The sequence below is a fragment of the Episyrphus balteatus genome, chromosome 3 (genome assembly GCF_945859705.1).
Source record: "Episyrphus balteatus chromosome 3, idEpiBalt1.1, whole genome shotgun sequence".
NCBI classification, from domain to species: domain Eukaryota; kingdom Metazoa; phylum Arthropoda; class Insecta; order Diptera; family Syrphidae; genus Episyrphus; species Episyrphus balteatus.
The window spans coordinates 91798734-91817557 of record NC_079136.1 but is presented as its reverse complement, the minus strand read 5'-3'; the positions used below and the strand labels follow the sequence as shown (position 1 = coordinate 91817557).

General features: G+C 27.4%; 2 protein-coding genes across 5 annotated transcripts in view; one reads left to right on the top strand and one right to left on the bottom strand.

Annotated features, from left to right (window-relative positions):
* Nucleotides 1-18824, bottom strand: part of LOC129914157 (atrial natriuretic peptide receptor 1) — a 260443-nt gene that overhangs the window by 121495 nt on the left and 120124 nt on the right. The gene's annotated exons all lie outside the window — the stretch shown is intronic.
* LOC129914159 (F-box/LRR-repeat protein 7) overlaps nucleotides 12235-18824 on the top strand; it is a 242530-nt gene continuing 235940 nt past the window's right edge. For both annotated transcript variants that reach the window (XM_055993262.1, XM_055993259.1), the window contains exon 1: nucleotides 12235-12466. The gene's annotated coding sequence lies outside the window, so the exon portion shown is untranslated. The remainder of the gene's footprint in view (nucleotides 12467-18824) is intronic.

Here is an 18824-nt window from a genome sequence, read left to right as displayed (position 1 = left end):
GAGGATTGATTTTAGATAGCCACTTCTATAGATAAAGGATAAAGAATTTAAAACTTTTTGGTAAAATTGATAATCACATAACGGTAATTGGAATATTTATGTTCGTAGTTCGTAAATGGTAACTGGTATTTAGGTGCCGCATTGGAAGAAAAAAAGACTGCATTTTATTTTTGAGTGCAAACAACAATTGAGATGTATTTAATATAAAGTTTTATTTCAAAAAAGGACTTTCGTTACAGTAATGCATTTTGAGAACAACATTAGGTACACTGAATAATATTTTATTGAGTTTTATGTATGCCATCTTAGATGATTTTTAAAATTTATAGAATTTTACGACATTCGTTGAATTTTTGTAGAATTTTTTAAAATATTATATAAAAAAAAAAAAAACAAAAAAAGCTACACCCAGAGAAAAAACGCATAGTAATTTTTAATCCGTTCTACATTGAATCAATGGTGAAAAATATATTCATTAATTTTCTAAAAAGTCGTCCTATGCTTAACTTCCAGTTTGTCACATCAATTTTTATAAGTGAGATGGCACAGTGGTAAAGCACAGGCTTGTCAATCCAGGTATAGCAGGTTCGATCCCCAGCGGATGCCAGTTTTACTTTTTTTATTTTTTTAATGTGTGAACAACTTTGATTTAATGTGTGAACAACTTTGATTTAATGTGTGAACAACTTTGATTTAAAGTGTGCTACTTTGATTCAATCATTTTCCACTTTAGGCTAAAAATGTAGTGATTTTACATTGATTCAAAGTGGTTTAGATTGATTTTACGTTGTTTTTTGGCTCAGTGTATATGAAGAAATACCAACCAGTTTTCTATCCAAAAAGTTGTTCAAAACATTTTTGTTTTACGCTTTATTTTGATTCGAAAAAAATCGATGACATATCGTCGGTGAAACCAGAAAAGTGTGTAAGTGTGTTAGACAAACCTAATATGTAGCGTTCCTTAAACTCAGAATCCCCTTAAGGCCCAATTTATTGACTCTCCATTAAACTTAAATCGCCATTAAAAAAGGGAATATTAAAATTAAAAACCAATTTCGTTTAATTCAGTCTCTTTTAAGGATTTTTTTGAAGTTTGGCATAATTAACTAATTGAGCATTAAATTTGAAAGTAGTTTTAGTTAAAACACCAAATTCGACCTTTTAAGAGGGATTTTTAAAGCTAATGGAGGTTTGAAACAGAATTTCTATTTATTCACTCTCCATTAGTGTCAAATGTCATTTCATTTATTTTTTTTTATTTGAATTATTATTTTATTTGAAAAATGTCAAATGAGCTAAAGAGTTATTAAAATAAATTGCACGACTGGGGTCGCACGTACTTGCTCTTATGCTTAAAGTAACAATAATGTTAAAGCTTTTTATTCAAGAAATTTAAAATTTCATAAGTAGTATAAAAAAATTAAATTTGTTTTTATAATTAATTAAACTCCGTTTTAAATTATCTTAAAAAAAAAAAGCCATTTTATTTCTTGTATAAAAAGGTATTTTTAGAAAAAAATTTTCGAAAATTGTAGGAGCCGTTTTTTAAAAAAATAATTTTTTATATATAAAATTTTTTTAACATTTTTTTTTAAAAAAGTTGGTATGCCATTTTGAAGAAATAATTAATTTACACATAAAAACTAAATTTCAAAATTTTTCATTGATCCGTTTTCAAAAAATTGATTTTTCAAAAAAAAATGCGTTTTTTGAAAATTTTCTAAAATTTTATTATTATCTTTACTTACACATTTTTGTATAAAAATTTTTATTTAAATCGGGTTAATGTTGTACGAAATATTCAGAAACGAAAAAAACCGTTATATGACAGGTACCGTTAATAACGGTACAAAAAATATTTTTTTTTATTTGAAAAGTTGGCTCTTATGTGTTGTACTACACACAAAAATTTTAATCAAAATCGTTAGAGCCGTTTTTGAAAAAAATTAACTTTTCTATTTCCGTTATATGGCAGGTACCGTTAGTTTTGGTCATAAAAAAAAAATTTCAATTTCCCCTCTAGGGAATCACCAAAAACTGCTAACTACCAAGTTTGAAGAAAATCACTTCACTCGTTTAGGCTGCAGCTCCAGATAGAGACAGACACTCAGACAGACAGACAGAATTGCCGGACCCACTTTTTTGGAATTCTCCATCATCGTAATGTCATGTAAAATTGTTATCTCGAGTTTGATTTTTTTACGAATCCTAAACTTGCCCTATAGTACCTATATCGCAAGTAAAAACATCACAATTATGAAAAAAATTCAGACTAGAATTTTTTGTATTTATACACACATGCATTTGTACCATAAAAAAGAACAAAATTCAAAGAAATTACTGCATTTCTTGTCTACTTCGCACAGATAATACTAGATCTACTAGATTATATTCTCCACTTCAAAACTAATCATTTTTGAGATGCTGCATAATACATACATAACATACATAACATTGCAATTGAAGCCATGAGAAGAAGAGATATAAAGCTTACTTCTAAACCAATGACACGAGATGAATGCCGATAACACTTAAATTTAAGTTGTTATTTGACACCGATGGAAAAAATTAAAAATTTCACTTAACTCCTTCTTCTTCTCATGGTTTCAATTGTAGGTTGTAGCATTCTTTGGTTACCACTGGTATATCGTTAATCTCTTGCATTTTCTGGCGTTTTCAGCTGCAAAACACTTACGGGTCATAGTTCTTTGGTTTTTCTTCCAATTCAAATCTATTTGATTTGACAGAATTGTAGCTTTTTGACAGATTATTTTTGAAACAAAATAAAAAATCCCTAGGATATTTTTAACAGAGTTTTAAATTTAAAGTTTCCATTAAAAGTAATTACTTTAACTAAAGAAGAGTGAATTAAATGAATTTTTAATGGTGTGTACTTAAAGGCTTCAATAGTTTAACAACGCTTTTAACTAAAACGAGAAATTTCAAAACTTAATGGAGGCTCAATAAATTGGCCCTAAGTTCATAGTTTTTATTTTATAAGCAAATTAGAAAATGAAAACTCATACAAATAGTGGAGTAACTAAAGCTCAAAAATTGGCAATATTGGGGAACCCGCGGCCGAACAGCTTAGATTTTGATGATCTTTTTTTTTTCAAACGTCGGTAATTAAAAATACTTTAAAGTCTATAGATTAAAAATTGCCGGTGTTGCCGTTTTGATTTTTAAAATTTAATTGAAGATTTTTATGAACAAAAACAATTTTTTTTCAAACATTTTTCTTAAATTTCATAAATTAATTGATGCCAAAAGATTGTCTAGGAAATTCAAAGAAAAAAAAATATATGGTAGTGAGGGACAATCTTCCATAGTTCAAGCGATAGATGCAATTTTCTTATTAATTGACTTCAAACACAAAAAAAATATTTGAACACAACGGCAACACCTACAATTTTCAAATATACATTTTTTAAAAGCTAGAAGCTTAGTCATATATGTAAAAATTAAGTTAATTGAATGAACGGCTTTTGAAAGAATGGTAATTGAACTCAGATTTTTGAAAAAAAAAAAAATTATTGAAAAAAATTTAACATGTCGTTTTTTAAACTTGGTCGTAATATAAAATGCATTTATTTTCAAATTTTTTTGGCCGCATTTATTATGATTTCAAATTATAAAAGGAAATGTCAATATGTATTAAGGTTTATGAAAAAAATTAAAAAGTATTTCATTTTCGAAGAACTTTTTTTAATAAAAGTTTTGAAAAAAAATGTAACTTATTTTTTTTTTTTAAAGTTCAACATATAAACATAAAATTATTTTTTATTCATTTAATAACTCTTACTGTTGAAAGTTAAATAGCAAAAATTTAAAGTTCCTATTTACCACAGTCTTTGAGAAAAATAATTATTTCAATGCAAAAATTCAGTTTTAAGAAAAAAAAACCATTGAAATTGAAGTAATTTTTCATTTTTTTTTTCAAAATTGTGATATATTTTACCTTTTTTACTTCGAAATTCAACTGATAATACTTATGGCCAAAAATTTTTTTTAAATAAATTCATATATTATTAGAAAAAGTTTGGAAAAAAGTCATTTTAAATTTTTCTAATAACATTTTTTTTTTTTAATTCTGAGTTTGAGGACCATTTTTTCAAAAAGTCTTGATTAAATTTTGTGGATTTAAATTTAAGAGATAAGAATGAGCTTCTGGCTTTTTAAAAATGTATTTTAAAATATTGTAGGTGTTGCCGTTGTTTTCAAAATATTTTTTTTTGTGTTTGAGATCAGAATGTTAGAACATTGCATTTATCGCTTAAACGATGGAAGATTGTCCCTTACAGCCTTTCATATATTTTCCTTAAATTACCTAGAGAATCCTTTGCTATAATTTGTTTTATGAAATTTAAGCAAAAAAAATGGTTTTGTTAAAAAAAAATTTAATTTTGATTAAAAAAAAAAAAAAAAATACGGCAACACCGGCAATATTTAATCTATAGACCTTAAAGTATTTTTAATTACCTACGTTTGAAAAAAAAAAAATCGTCAAAATCAGAGCTGTTCGGCCGGGTTCCCTAATAATTTGCTTTAGTTACTCTACTAAAATGTCTACAAAACGATTTTGTTTTTTTGCTCTCCTATAAAATTTGCTAAAATGGAGTTACACACTTTTCTGGTTTCACCGACGATATCGACAAAATAAGATATATCTCCGTTGATGCTTATGAGCAGAGCCCGGATTTTAATGTAAATGCATATTTTTTTTTTAAACGGAAACAAATGAATCAGATAGATTTTCGAATCAAGAGATTTGTTTTAAAGTGGCATTCAATCGTTAGCGCATATTTTTGTATATTTTGGTATAAATGCATATTCTGGCTTAATGACCATATTTTCACAATAAATGCATATTTTTCGAGCATATTTTAAGATAATCATTTTTATCAAAAAAACAAAACTGACTTCTATGATTCAAAACGGGGTTTTATGTTTTTTTTTAATAGTTCCTATGGCTTTAACTGAACGCAATTGAAATAGGACCACACTGCAACCACTAGCTTTCCAATACAAAAAGAATTATCAAAATTGATTGACTCTGTCCAAAGTTATGCGGTAACAAACATAAAAAAAAAAAAAAATTGAATACCTCCTCCTTCTTGGAAGTCGGTAAAAAATAAACTTTAAAGACCTTAAACTAATTTCTCCGACAAAACATTTCTATATCTTCATCTGGAAAAGAATACTGTTGAGAACTTGGCAGCACTAAACACAATTCCAGCTGACATTCATAAGTTCAAACTATATGGGTTTCTCAGTGAGACTATAGTAAAATCAGAGGTTTGGAACTCGCTTAATAAACAAGTAAGTTTGATGGAGAAAGCAATTTCGAAAATAAATGCAGTACAGTCTTCAATAGGTCAGTCCAATGTTCTTAAAAAAAACGAAGGATATATAAAAATGAAGAATTTCTCCACCATGTTATCCCTAAATGAAAATGAAAAGTGCTTGGGATAGTCAATATTCTTAAACTGAGATTAGCTCTTTAATAAATGCTCCACTAACGTCTGTGGACGTGGAGAGGTCATTTTCCATATATAAAAGTTTTTTTTAAGACCAAATACCAACGTTTTAGTTTTGAAAACTTCAGGAAACATTTCATGATTCATGCTAACAAAACCCATACGAAACTAATGTATTAACATATGTATTATATAAATGATATATTTTTTGTTAAACCTACTTGAATTGTATGTTAGTTTCATGTACTGTTTGTTGTGAAAACTTTACATTAATAAAAGACTGAATTATTTTTTATTTATTTTTTATTTTATAGATTTTTGATGGCATATTTAGTAATTTTAAGCGCATATTTCGTATTTTTTAAGGCATACAAATCCGGGCCTCCCTTATGAGTATTGAAATGTGTATATAGAACTTTATATGAACTTGGTGAAAACTAGAGATATTAAAAATTGGAGTTTACTGAGTTTAATGGTTGTTTCCGGTTTTGAAAGTATTTTTCTACATTATCTGAAAGTAAGAATTTCAATATAAAGAGGTTGTCTGTAAAGCCGGTTTACGGACGATGACTTTACGATAACGTCGTCAGAAAATAGGTTGTGTGCTTTTGTTTAAAATAAGTCAATTGAAGCGTTTACTTATTTCAAACAATCATAATTTACAAGAAAAAGCTAAAAAAAAATACCTTTTTTTATTTTCTCATTATATTAATTTTTATATTTTAAAAGCTTACAAAAAAATTATGCAATTTAAAAGCCAAGTTTTACTTCTTAAGAATAAAACCATTTTTAAATTTTTACAATGCGCAAAAAGTATAAAAATAATTTATTGAAAACAATCATTTTCATCAAAAAAAACATGAATTTGTATCTTCTCACGTCATTAATTCCATTTTTTTCCTAACAACCTATACAAAATTTTATACCATCTGAAAGCTTATTGTCTTAGCTCAAAATATATTTATCGATCAGGTCTATAAGACATCTACAAAAAGAGCTGGAATTTTTTTAACTCGATCAAATTTCATTAAAAAAAGCAAAAAAAAAAACACTTATTTTTATGTTCTCACGCTATGGAATCAATTTTTTTGTTTGACAACCTATAAACAATTTTATACCATGTGAAAGCTTATTATTTCACCTTTCATATGACGTATCAATCTCAATTCAAAGATGCCTACAAGAGAAGTTAGAATTTTTTAAAGTCAACCATGTCGAATTTCCAGACTGAGATTACGGTACTTCTCACACTGGTGGCTGTTCGGGGGGCAACAGATCTCCACAGGTGTTTTCAGGTTTTTCGCAAGTTTCTTGATTTAACATATTGTAGCTTGTAGTTAGTCTACCGTATTGTGTGATATAATAAATGAAAGGTAATTGTATCAGGAGGCTCATAAAAGTTTAATAAAATTTCTATCTGCTCTTTGTCAAAAGTTTTAACCTATTGAATTCTAAAATTATATTTCACCTTTATGCTTTATCTCAAAATTGTGTTTACGAAAATGATTGAAACTTTGCACACATTTAGTCGTGCACAGTGAGCCTGAACAAGTTTAAGGTTGACCTAAAATGACGACAAAAACTAAAGATGAGGCTTTGTTCCTGAAGGCCTCAGCAATCATAATCCGTTTTTACCAAAATCGGATTAGCTTCCTTTTTCGAGATACCTCCCGTAAACGTGTTTTTTTCGAGAAAAATTCATATCAACGCAAGGCTCGAGTACGATAACTTAGGCGCCGAGAATTGAAAACTGTTTTTAGTAGAGATATTCAATACAATCATTTTTGGTTTTGGGAGGGAGGGTCTATGTCTCCCCCTTTAGGCGGGAGGGGCAGTTTTCTAAAAAATCAAACAAAAAATTATTAAAAAACAATGGCAACACTTACAGTTAGGAATGATACCTATTTCAAAAGCTAGAATTGTACACTTAATTATAGTTTTTAAACCAAGTTATTTTAAACAGTTGTTTTCGAAATACGATTTCAAAGTCAACAATTGTGATAAAGAAGTTTAAAAAAAAATACATTGAATACTATTTTTGTCAAGACTTTGGGTTTCATTACGGGATAAATTGATAAAATAAACTACCTCAATAAATTGCTTATCAAATACTGAAAACCATATGTTTCTATGCCTTCTTGTTTTTGAGAAAATTTAAAAATAGGAAAACTACTTTCTTTATCAGGCTTACTAATGAGCGTTGTGGTACCACACTGGTACTAAAAAATTTTATTTTTAAGATCCAATTTTAAATGGAAATAAAACAAATTCATGAAATCGAAGTAGATTAAGCCCCAGTTTGTTCACAGTAGATTATATTTTAATCAAGGATTATTCCATAGAAAAATTATTGATAAAAAGATAATCGAGTGTGAACAAACCGGCCCTAAGCACAGTACTTTTTAATTTTAGATTTTTGATAATGGCAAAGCAAAATAGCCAAGAAAATAAAAATCTGATAAAGAAAGTAGTTTTCCTATTTTCCAATTTTCTCAAAAACTAGAAGGCATAGAAACATATGGTTTTCAGTATTTGATAAGCAATTTATTGAGGTAGTTTATTTTATCAATTTATCCCGTAATGAAACCCAAAGTCTTGACAAAAATAGTATTCAATGTATTTTTTTTTAAACTTCTTTATCACAATTGTTGACTTTGAAATCGTATTTCGAAAACAACTGTTTAAAATAACTTGGTTTAAAAACTATAATTAAGTGTACAATTCTAGCTTTTGAAATAGGTATCATTCCTAACTGTAAGTGTTGCCATTGTTTTTTAATAATTTTTTGTTTGATTTTTTAGAAAACTGCCCCTCCCGCCTAAAGGGGGAGACATAGACCCTCCCTCCCAAAACCAAAAATGATTGTATTGAATATCTCTACTAAAAACAGTTTTCAATTCTCGGCGCCTAAGTTATCGTACTCGAGCCTTGCGTTGATATGAATTTTTCTCGAAAAAAACACGTTTACGGGGGGTATCTCGAAAAAGGAAGCTAATCCGATTTTGGTAAAAACGGATTATGATTGCTGAGGCCTTCAGGAACAAAGCCTCATCTTTAGTTTTTGTCGTCATTTTAGGTCAACCTTAAACTTGTTCAAGCTCACTGTGCGTGGTCATGGTTTATCATTACTCCATGTACTTTGTTCCTGTATCTATTAAAGAAAAAAAGATACAAATAAAGTACGATGAAATCGGTTAAAAACGGTCAAAAAATATGTGTTTTAAAAACTTGTTTCTTCCGTTATTCAGTCAAAACTCACTCAACGATTCCAATTTTTTGCACATGTATGCATAAGGCCAAAATCTACATGTCCTATAAGTTTGAGATTTTTTGAACGCTCCAAAAAAAAAAACTAAAAATCAAAAACTACCCAAAAATACCCCTAAAAAACAAGGTGTTTTTCAAAAATTCATATTTCGAAACGTAGAGTGTTTTTTTTCCCTCATCTTTCACCTGGCACCTTTAGAATTGTCAAAAAAAATTTTCCCTACCAAAAATCATCATTTTGTCATAGCCCCAACACGTGTTTAACGTTCAAACAAAACGTTATAGCTTAGTTTCAAATTTTTTTAGAATTCTTTTAAATGCAGTTATTCTTAAATTACTTTCATCTATCTATAGCAAAATAAATCAACTCTCTACAACTTCGCGTTTAGATTTTAGCCCGAATCTTTCATCTTTACGTTTTACCCCTGTTTACCTTATTTAATGACGGAATTTTTAAAAATCCTCCATTTGGATTAAGCTTTAGGTTATTATCTTTCAAATAAGCTATAGAAGATTTTTGTATCTCTAATAGTTTATTTTTAATTTTTAATTGCGAAAGTGCTAGAGTGGAACGGGAGAAAATGGCGTCAATTTTTTGTGGTGGCTGCCATGGTTCGTCGATTTATAAGACGTTATCACGTCAAAAAATGCTACATTGAAATTTTTGAAAATAAAAAGATTTTTTTCATTCACTTTTTTTTTATTAAAAATAAGTTAATTCCTTAAAAAAAAAAATTTATTAAAAAAAAAAAATATTTTGCTTTTGCTTAATTTAAATTTATTTGAAACATAGAAACGTACCTATAGTTTCACAAATTTTTACAACGATTTTTGATGCAGATAAAAATTAAAATCCAAGAAATTAGTTTTTGACATTTTTGTCAATGTTTGTTAGGTTATGTACAAAAATGATCCAAATAAAATATTGGAGTTTAAATAATTTATCAACAGCTTGTAGGTATCGATTGAATCGATTTTACCCTAATCTATACCATTAATCCTTAATTTCATCATTACTCTGCAAGTAATTTTTTTGCATTGTTCTAATAGTATCTAGTACATACCTACTTCTGGTGAAGTGAACAAGAATCCATCGCATCTTGCGTACAATTGACATTCATCGCTGGTTCACACTTCAAATTTTATTATATCATGAATTCAGTGTTGTGCACGAATACAATGAATAAAATACACATATTCCATTCGGAAAAGCATTGAAGGCATTTTTTTTTCAATATTAAGATTCATTTGTTCGAAAAATTATCAAGGAGATACAGTTCAAAATTGTAATGTGTTCATCCATGTGGTAGATATTCTCATGCATTTTGCATGAAAATAAGTTTACCAATCAAGAAGCAAAACTCTCCAGTTTTTTATCAATTTTGGCATTTGAACATTTAAATATGTATGTATTACATATCTCCATACAAGCATTTTGCCAAAAGTTGTTGAAAATTTTATCGTTAACCATACCTTTTTTATCTTTGAAATAAATGATTTAACCTATAAAATTCACAAAATTCAGAATGGCGAATCCTGGGAAACTATTTTTTTTTTACCAAGAATTCTTTAATACACATTTTTGATGAAAGTATTTGTTCATCAATCATCATTATTCAGGAAATGAAATAATTTCCGTCTATTTTCATTTATTAGATTATAAAGCATCAAATCTTTTTCTCTCTGTATATTATGACAAAAGACGTTTTCTTATTTACTATTGCAGAAATACAATTCATAAAGCTGTAATCCATTTGTAGCTAGGAACTGTATGAAAAAAAGTTTTTGAATAAATTCCAAGAACATGTGATGTAATTTGGCTATGAATCTAAGGTTTTCCCACTTATTTTTAGTGAATTTTCGTTCGTGAACTACCTACTTTAAGGATATCATTTCAATTCCGGCGGGAGGATATGGATGATTTTGAATTTGATGTGTCAAATTTGAATTATCTTTTAATTTCCGCTGAATAATGAATTTATTGTTGAGATTCAATGAACAACTGTCGAATAAAAATTGCAATCATCCTCAAACTTATAATAAATTGTCTATTACACTGGTCAACAAGGTTTTTGCCACAAGAACCAAAATATACTCTTCTAGTAGTTTTTGGGGTGCTGAATCTGAATCTGAAGTCAGAAAAATTTTATTGGCCTTCGTTTTTGAAATATTAGCGTTAGAAAATGTCAAAAAACGTAATTTTAGCTGTTTTCGAGGTTTTGTTTTTATGTGGAGTAATTCATTATGAATAAATTTGTAACGGTGCCTATAAGAGCTAGTTTTATTCCTTCAAAAAATGTTTAAATCTCTCCGATATCTCTTTTACTGCCCGAGATATTTAAAATTTAAGTAGCGGTCTTTGAATCAGAAACAAAACACTGGCCAACCAAATTAAAATTTTTTGCCACAAGAATCAAAATATACTTTTCTGAAGGTTTTTGGGTTGCTGAACTCGAATCCACAGTCGGAAAAATTCTATTAACCTTTGTTCTTGAAATATTACCGTTATAAAATGCAAAAAAAGAGTTTTCTTATAACGGTTATATTTCAAGAACGCAAGCTAATAGAATATTTCCGATTGCGGATTTGAGTTCAGCAACTCAAAAACCTTCAGAAAAGTATATTTTGGTTCCTGTGGCAAAAATTCTGTGACCAGTAACTTGAACTTTAGATTAAATTTAGTTTCTCTTTGGCTTATTAACTGAAACTTAAGATATCTCGAGCAATAACAGAGATATCGGGAAAATTTAAACAGTTTTTGAAAGAAGAATATCTGTTTTTATAATAACCGTTACAAATTTGTTTATAATGAATTACCCCACAAAAAAAGAGAACCTCGAAAACACCCAAAATGACGTTTTTTTAGCATTTTATAACGGTAATATTTCAAAAACGGAGGCCAATCAAATTTTTCTGACTTCTGATTCGGATTCAGCACCTCAAAAACTACTAGAAAAGTATATTTTGGTTCTTGTGGCAAAAAAAAAGTTAAATTTTGTTGACCAGTGTTATTAGAGAGAAGTAACATGGGAAAAGAAAGCTGAATTTGGAATCTAAACGAATTGTATTCTTTTTTTAATATTTGTTTTTTTTTTTTGTAGGAGGCAAAGGCAAACTATTGTACCATGTACGTTGGTAGATACTAACAAATACCTACTCCTTACAATGATATATTTTAGCTTGAAATTTTTTTTAAGAACTTCACTTGATTTCTGCATAGCAAATAAAATTCGTATATTTTTTTTTTTTTTAACTTTGTGGATATTGGATAATATTTAGTACGTTCTCAGGTTTGGAAACTTACGATATATATTTATATATATAATTTATTTATCAACAATTCAATTCTGTCAAAAATCTGATCTATCATATTCAAGGGATAGTCTGATATAAAATCACTGAACTTTTGTTCATACTATTCACTCACACAATTTTTAATCATCATACAGTATTATTTTCAGTTTAAGTATTCACTGAAAATATGTTCAGAAATTAATAAATAAAATAAATTTCAATGTTTTCAGTTCGAGATTTTTAAATTGTATTTTATTTCTTTTTGCTAGTTATTGTGTGGTAAATTTAATTTGAATATGGAAATCGTTAACAAAAATCTATGAATGGAGATTAAATACATTTTTTGTTTGTAAGTGTGTCCGAAGAGAATAAGAAGAATAGTGAAGAAAGAAGACAGGAAAACTATTCTCAAATCCTTGAATTAAGTGGTGAGTTTTTTTAGGTTTTCATAAAATACATACATACCTACATAGATATGTAAATAATATTAGTGAATATCCTGAAAACGAATTTTTTCAAAAATTTCTAAGAGAAATTCCACAATATCTACATATGTATATGTATGTGCATTAGGGTGGATCAAAAAAAAATCAAAATTCTTTTTTTTTTTGATTTGGTACTCCGAAAAATCGATTACTAGACACTTCTAGACCAAATATGAGCTCTAAATATTAATGGGAAGGTCCTCCGCTTCTCAATTTTCCATTTTTACATCAAGCTTAAAAAAAAATAATTTTTTTTTAGATCGACTTTTTATCAAATTTTTTTACATATTCATGTAGGAAATTTAACGCTCTACAAAAAAGGCTTTTTAAACTTTTTTCGTTTATCTAACCGTTTAATAGATATTTGAGATCCAAAAATCGAGAAAATCTTTAAAAATTTGTTTTTTGTTCTTAATTTTGTTACAAATTGAAAAATTATAATAATCAAACGCGCAAGACATATTCTTGTACGAAATAGATTGTTCCACAAAAAAAGTCTTATTAACTTTTTTCAGGAATCAAACCATTCTAAAGATATTCGAGGTCAAATTTAAAAAAAATTATAAAAACATTTTTAACTTTTCAAAAATTTCTTATTCACTGAAAATTCATTATTTTCAAATTAACAACATATATTCTTGTAGGGCTTAAACGTTCTATAAAAAATTCCTTGGAATTAAATTGATTGCTTTAACCGTTTAGAAGATATTCGTATCCAAACCAATGCCCACTGATTTCAGTAGTTTTCTTATGACTCGTATGCATTGCGATTTGGATACGATTATCTTTTAAACGGTTAAAGCAATCAATTTGATTCCGATAAATTTTTTTAGAACGTTTAAGCCCCTACAAGAATATATCTTGCTAATTTGAAAACAATGAATTTTCAGTGAAAAAGAAAATTTAGAGAAGTAAAAAATGTTTTTATAATTTTTTTTAATTTGAACTCGAATATCTTTAGAATGGTTAAATTAATGAAAAAAGTTATTAAGATCTTTTTTGTGGAACAATCTATTTCCTACAAGAATATGTCTTGCGCGTTTGATTATTATAATTTTTCAATTTGTTACAAAATTAAGAACAAAAAACAAATTTTTAATGATTTTCTCGATTTTTGGACCTCAAATATCTATCAAACGGTTAGATAAACGAAAAAAGTTTATAAGGCCTTTTTTGTAGAACGTTCAATTTCCTACAAGAATATGTAAAAAAATTAACTAAAAAGTCGATTTAAAAAAAATGGAAAATTGAGAAGCGGAGGACCTTCTCATTAATATTAAGGGCTCATATTTGTTGTGTATATTCAAGAGGTATCTAGCAATCGATTTTTCGGAGTACCAAAAAAGAGAATTTCGATTTTTTTTTTACCCACCCTAATGTACATAAACTATGAATTTCTTATAATTGTGAGATTCGTATTTTTGTATTTATCTTTTCGCGACAACTTAAATCAGTCAACCAAAACAGTTTTATTTTTTTTTTAATTCTGATTGTTTTTTAAATAATGTACTTTAACTCTAAAAAAACAATCAAATGTCTTGAAAGGTAAAGGTTGGCTTTAAATCTATGTCAGTCATTTTGCAATTACTTTTAAAAAAAATGGAAATTTCCATTTCATCTCTTAAGAAAACAATTCTTTGAAACCCTGTGGAGAATGATAAAAAGAGGAATACAAATTGTCCTAACATTTTTACACTCGTGCAATTCATGCTCTGAATTGTTGTGTAAGTTCGAAGTTTTCCATTAGCATTTAGCTTTCATTTTCAAAGCTATCTTGTCTTGAATTTTTAGAAAACAAATATTTCGCAGATGTTTTTTGTTTAACCATGGCCATATTCATATTCAAGCTGAAAAGTGAATGTTAAAACAATTTGAATTCAATACCAAAATATCTCTGTAAGATTTTGTCGAAATATGATTTATCACAAGAATAAAAAGAATAGGTACCTAATGAATCAAAAGTGTACTCATACCAATTTTGGATTTATTGGACACACCCAGAGAAAAACATATATTTAACTCTTTGAAGGAAACCATTTATCTTGTTGACATTAAATCACAAGATAATTCAAGATGAACTCCCTATCTCAAGCTTCAAGGATCTGTTTTTTTTTTTTTTTCTAGAACATACATACACATTGTTTCATTTTCTTCAAAGTATCATTGTTCATTTTCATAGATATTTGTAAGATATATACAGTATCTTTAATATATGGAGTCCTTGACATTGTTGTGTGATTTGGTGCATCCTTTTTCATGCCAGAAACCAAAATGCATTGTTAAAATGTTGGATAATATGAATATGTACATCATCATTATTTTTTTTTTTAATAGTCATATCGGGTTTGAGATTAAAATTTTTATATGAAATTGAGATTGGGGAAATTAATAGTCTATTTTCACTACATCCCAAGTGAGATAATTTTGCAAATTAGGTCAGTTCAAATTTTAAATTAAATTTATTTTCTATACGATTTGATAGTGAAAACAGACTATTGGACCGAAAATTTATTAAAGTGTCCGAAACATTTTTTTTTTTTTAATAAGTTCCTAAATAAAAAACGATTTCAGTGTGAAATTCATGAAATACAAATTTCAATTTTACTCAAGAAAATCCTTAATTGATTATGTCGAAAAAAACAGGGCAATAAGGAACTATGACGTTCACGGGTTTTTATTGCAGGAATCGTTCAATTAGACCAGGGTCGATAATTTTTGAAACCAAAAAAAATCATAGTAGGATGAAACCCATTGGAAAAGGAGGTGAATATGATAAAAATAAAATTAAAAATAAATTACGGGCGAACCAAGTTCGGGAAGTAGGTCGGTTGAGTTTTTAATGATAAAAATGGTATATCTCGATTTCCGGCAAAACTAGAAATCCTATAGAAAAAAGTTTTATGGCAAAGTTGTAGGTAATAAAAAGATCTACAACTTTTGTATCAACAATTTTTTCACATAACCTCAAAATTTATGTGAAAAATTCAAAAAACCGAGTTTTGGTTTTTTATTTTTATCTTTTTCAAAAACAAAAATTTTCTACGAAATTTGGTGAAAACTTACCTTATTATGTCTCAAATACACTGTAATTTATTTGATTTAAAATATTAATTTGTTCACCTTATTTTGACTTAATACCAAAAAAACACCCTAATTTTCAATCGAAAATTTGCGTGTCAAAATATCAGTTTTTTTTTCAAAAAGTCGGTGGGCATTTCGTTCGTTAAAATGTCTATTTTCTGATGGTGTAAAAAAAACATTTACATTAGTATACTATGGAACATGTTCTCTTAAAATTCAAAAAATGAAAAAAGCTTGAATTCGAAAAAATATGTTTATCATTGTTTACAATTTTGGCCTATTTATTCAAATTTACTCAGTAAGATTTCATGTAACATTGATAAATCTTACGTTTTTTGAGTAATTAAAGTGTAAATTTAAATAAATAGGCCAAAATTGTAAGCAATGATAAAATTTTTTTTTCGAATTCAAGCTTTTTTCATTTTTTGAATGCGAAAATGGCCATACTTCGGTTAATTTTCAATAAAAAAAATTTAGTGAGTACAGCATTTTGAAGGAAATTTAATCTTCTTTTTTTCTTTGGAGCAATGTTTATGTCTATCTCAACCCAAAAAAAATGTACAACTAAAAAAGCAAAAAAACTCAAAAAATCGATTTTTTGATATTTTTTTTATGATTGTTTCAACTATTTTGGTATGGAAATTTTTTTTTTTTTCAATTTTTAAAAAACATTATTCTAATAGGAAATTCAATTCTCTACAAAAAGTTATGAGAGCAATATATTAAAATTTTGCTCGGTTTTCGAGATATATTGAAAAAAACAAAAAGGGGGCTTTTACACCCTTATCTTCAGTTTCCACCCTCTCATTTAATAGCACTCCGCGGTTTTATGTTCTCTTATAACCCATTGAACGATTCCTGCAATAAAAACCCGTGAACGTCTTAGTTCCTTTCTAAATGACATAATCAATAGCCTATAAACTGCTTTCGCTTACTTGAAATAGAAACGTAACTGTGAAGTCATTTTTATCTTAATTATTTTTATCAAAATTTACCTATCTACAAACTAGCTATAATCGATATCACATTAATGGATACCTTTTTCCAAACGGAGCACATCAGTAACTTAATATCATAATATCTGTAACAGAGAACAACTCAATATAATAGGCAGGCTTACCTATTTTGATAGAAAATAGGTTTTCATAGAATCAAAGATTTTTCTTTGGACAAAAAAAAAAAAAAAAATGATTAAGTAGGTATTCGATGGAAGTGTGAAATTGTGTGTAGGTGTGCAATCAGCAAATCTGACAAAAAACATTATTCAATCAATTTGTTATCAAAATCAATCTATGTCATGTATGGGTGATATATCAGATTTAATTTCAATTTTGACCTTGAGCAGTTTTTCAGAATTGTTCTTTTTATAAGTCATTTATGTATTTATTTGGAAATCTTTATTTAGATTGTATGAGTCATGAAATCAAAGAAAGTTATAAATACTTTTGGAAATATTATTTTTAGTTGGCAAAAGCCAACAACTAAATCTGAAAAAGAATAAGGATGTTAGCTTATTTGGAAATGAAAATCACACAGCATGATATTATCAGGTATATGCTTCCTTTCTCGCTCGATCGGTTTTAATATTTTTTAGCTATTTCTGGAATTTTTTGCAAACAATATTAAAATATTAGAGGAAACAATTGGAGGAAAACCAAATAAAATATTTTGTATGTTTTTATTTTACTTAAATCCAATTTTGGCTTCCAAACAAACGTTTTTGAGTTGTTTTAGTACCAACAACAACCGTACACCGAAAAAAAAAACCAATATCAATTTAACATTTTTTAAATATCAAATTAACATTTTTTAAATATCAGCCAAAAATGCTCTATAAAATGTGTTTTATGATATTTAAAATGTTAAAACAACATTTTTATTATCAGGATGATATTTAAATGTCACATTTTGGAAATTTTTTTTGATATTTTATTATCATTTTTTCATATCAATTTCTCATTCCAAATTATTGAAAAAAATTAAATAAAAAATTTTTAATGTGTACTAATTTAAAGGCGCTTTGTGTTTTTTCGAAGTAAAATATATGATTTACTGAGAAAATTTGATCGGCACTAAAATTTTACTTCACATAGTTTGGGAGAAAGTAACAAAACAATTATATCACCTATAATAGGAAAAATAATATCACCATTATTTTGTAAAGAATATTCCCTTTCAGAATTGTTTTGAAAAAAGAAAGAAAATTCTTAAAATAATAAAAATAATAAAAATGAAAAGGAAAGAAATAGGTTTCATTAAAATGAAAAGGAAAGAAATAGGTTTCATTATAATAAACTAAAACGTAAAATCGAGTCAACATTGATATTTTAATTGTAAAAGTGAAATTTTCACTATCCACTTTAACTTAAAAAAATGTTAAAATGATATTTTAATTGTCAAAGTGAAATTTTCACTATCCCACCTGAAATTAAAAAATGTCAAAATGATATGATAAAATATCAAAATTGATATTTTAATTGTTGGACGACTTTCTCACTGAAAAATGTTAATTTGATAGCTGTTATTATCAAATTTTTTTTTCGGTGTATTTATTTTCTACTCCGGAGTGTGACTTGATGCCTTTTAGAAGACATTTAAAAAGAAAAATTTTATATATGTACCAGTACCTACATCAAAATATAGAAGCATTCTCTATGAAAAGTTGCATCAATGAATTTCCGACACGATCAGTTCAAAGTTATTGCGACTCAAAGAATGCGAATACAAAATCCAATGTTTTTAAAATATGACCGATCTTAAAGTCGCAATTACTTTTAACTGATCGCTCTTATAGAAAATACTGTCATAAAACCTTTTGTAGGAAATAGACATGTAATTAGGGTAGCTCGATTTTAATTGTGTTTTTTTTTTTTTTTTTATTTTCGAATTCGGTTATTGCTAGAAAGTTGTCCCGTCATAAACGGTTAAAACTGTGTATACTTAAAATTGTTAAATAATTTCGTTCGATTCCGCCCCAAGCATTCTGAATTATTAAGAAAAGCATTTTTTAACTTTAAATTGAATTGGGAAAAACAGAGATTGGTAAACACAAATATTTATTAAAAGGACAACGTTTTAAAATGCTCGAATTCGAAAATAAATAAAAAATAAAATCGAACCACCCTAATGTACAATTTTAAAATGGAAAATTTGGCTCTTATGTGTAATACTACACACAAAATTTTTAATCAAAAGCCGTTTTTGAAAAAAGTTAACTTTT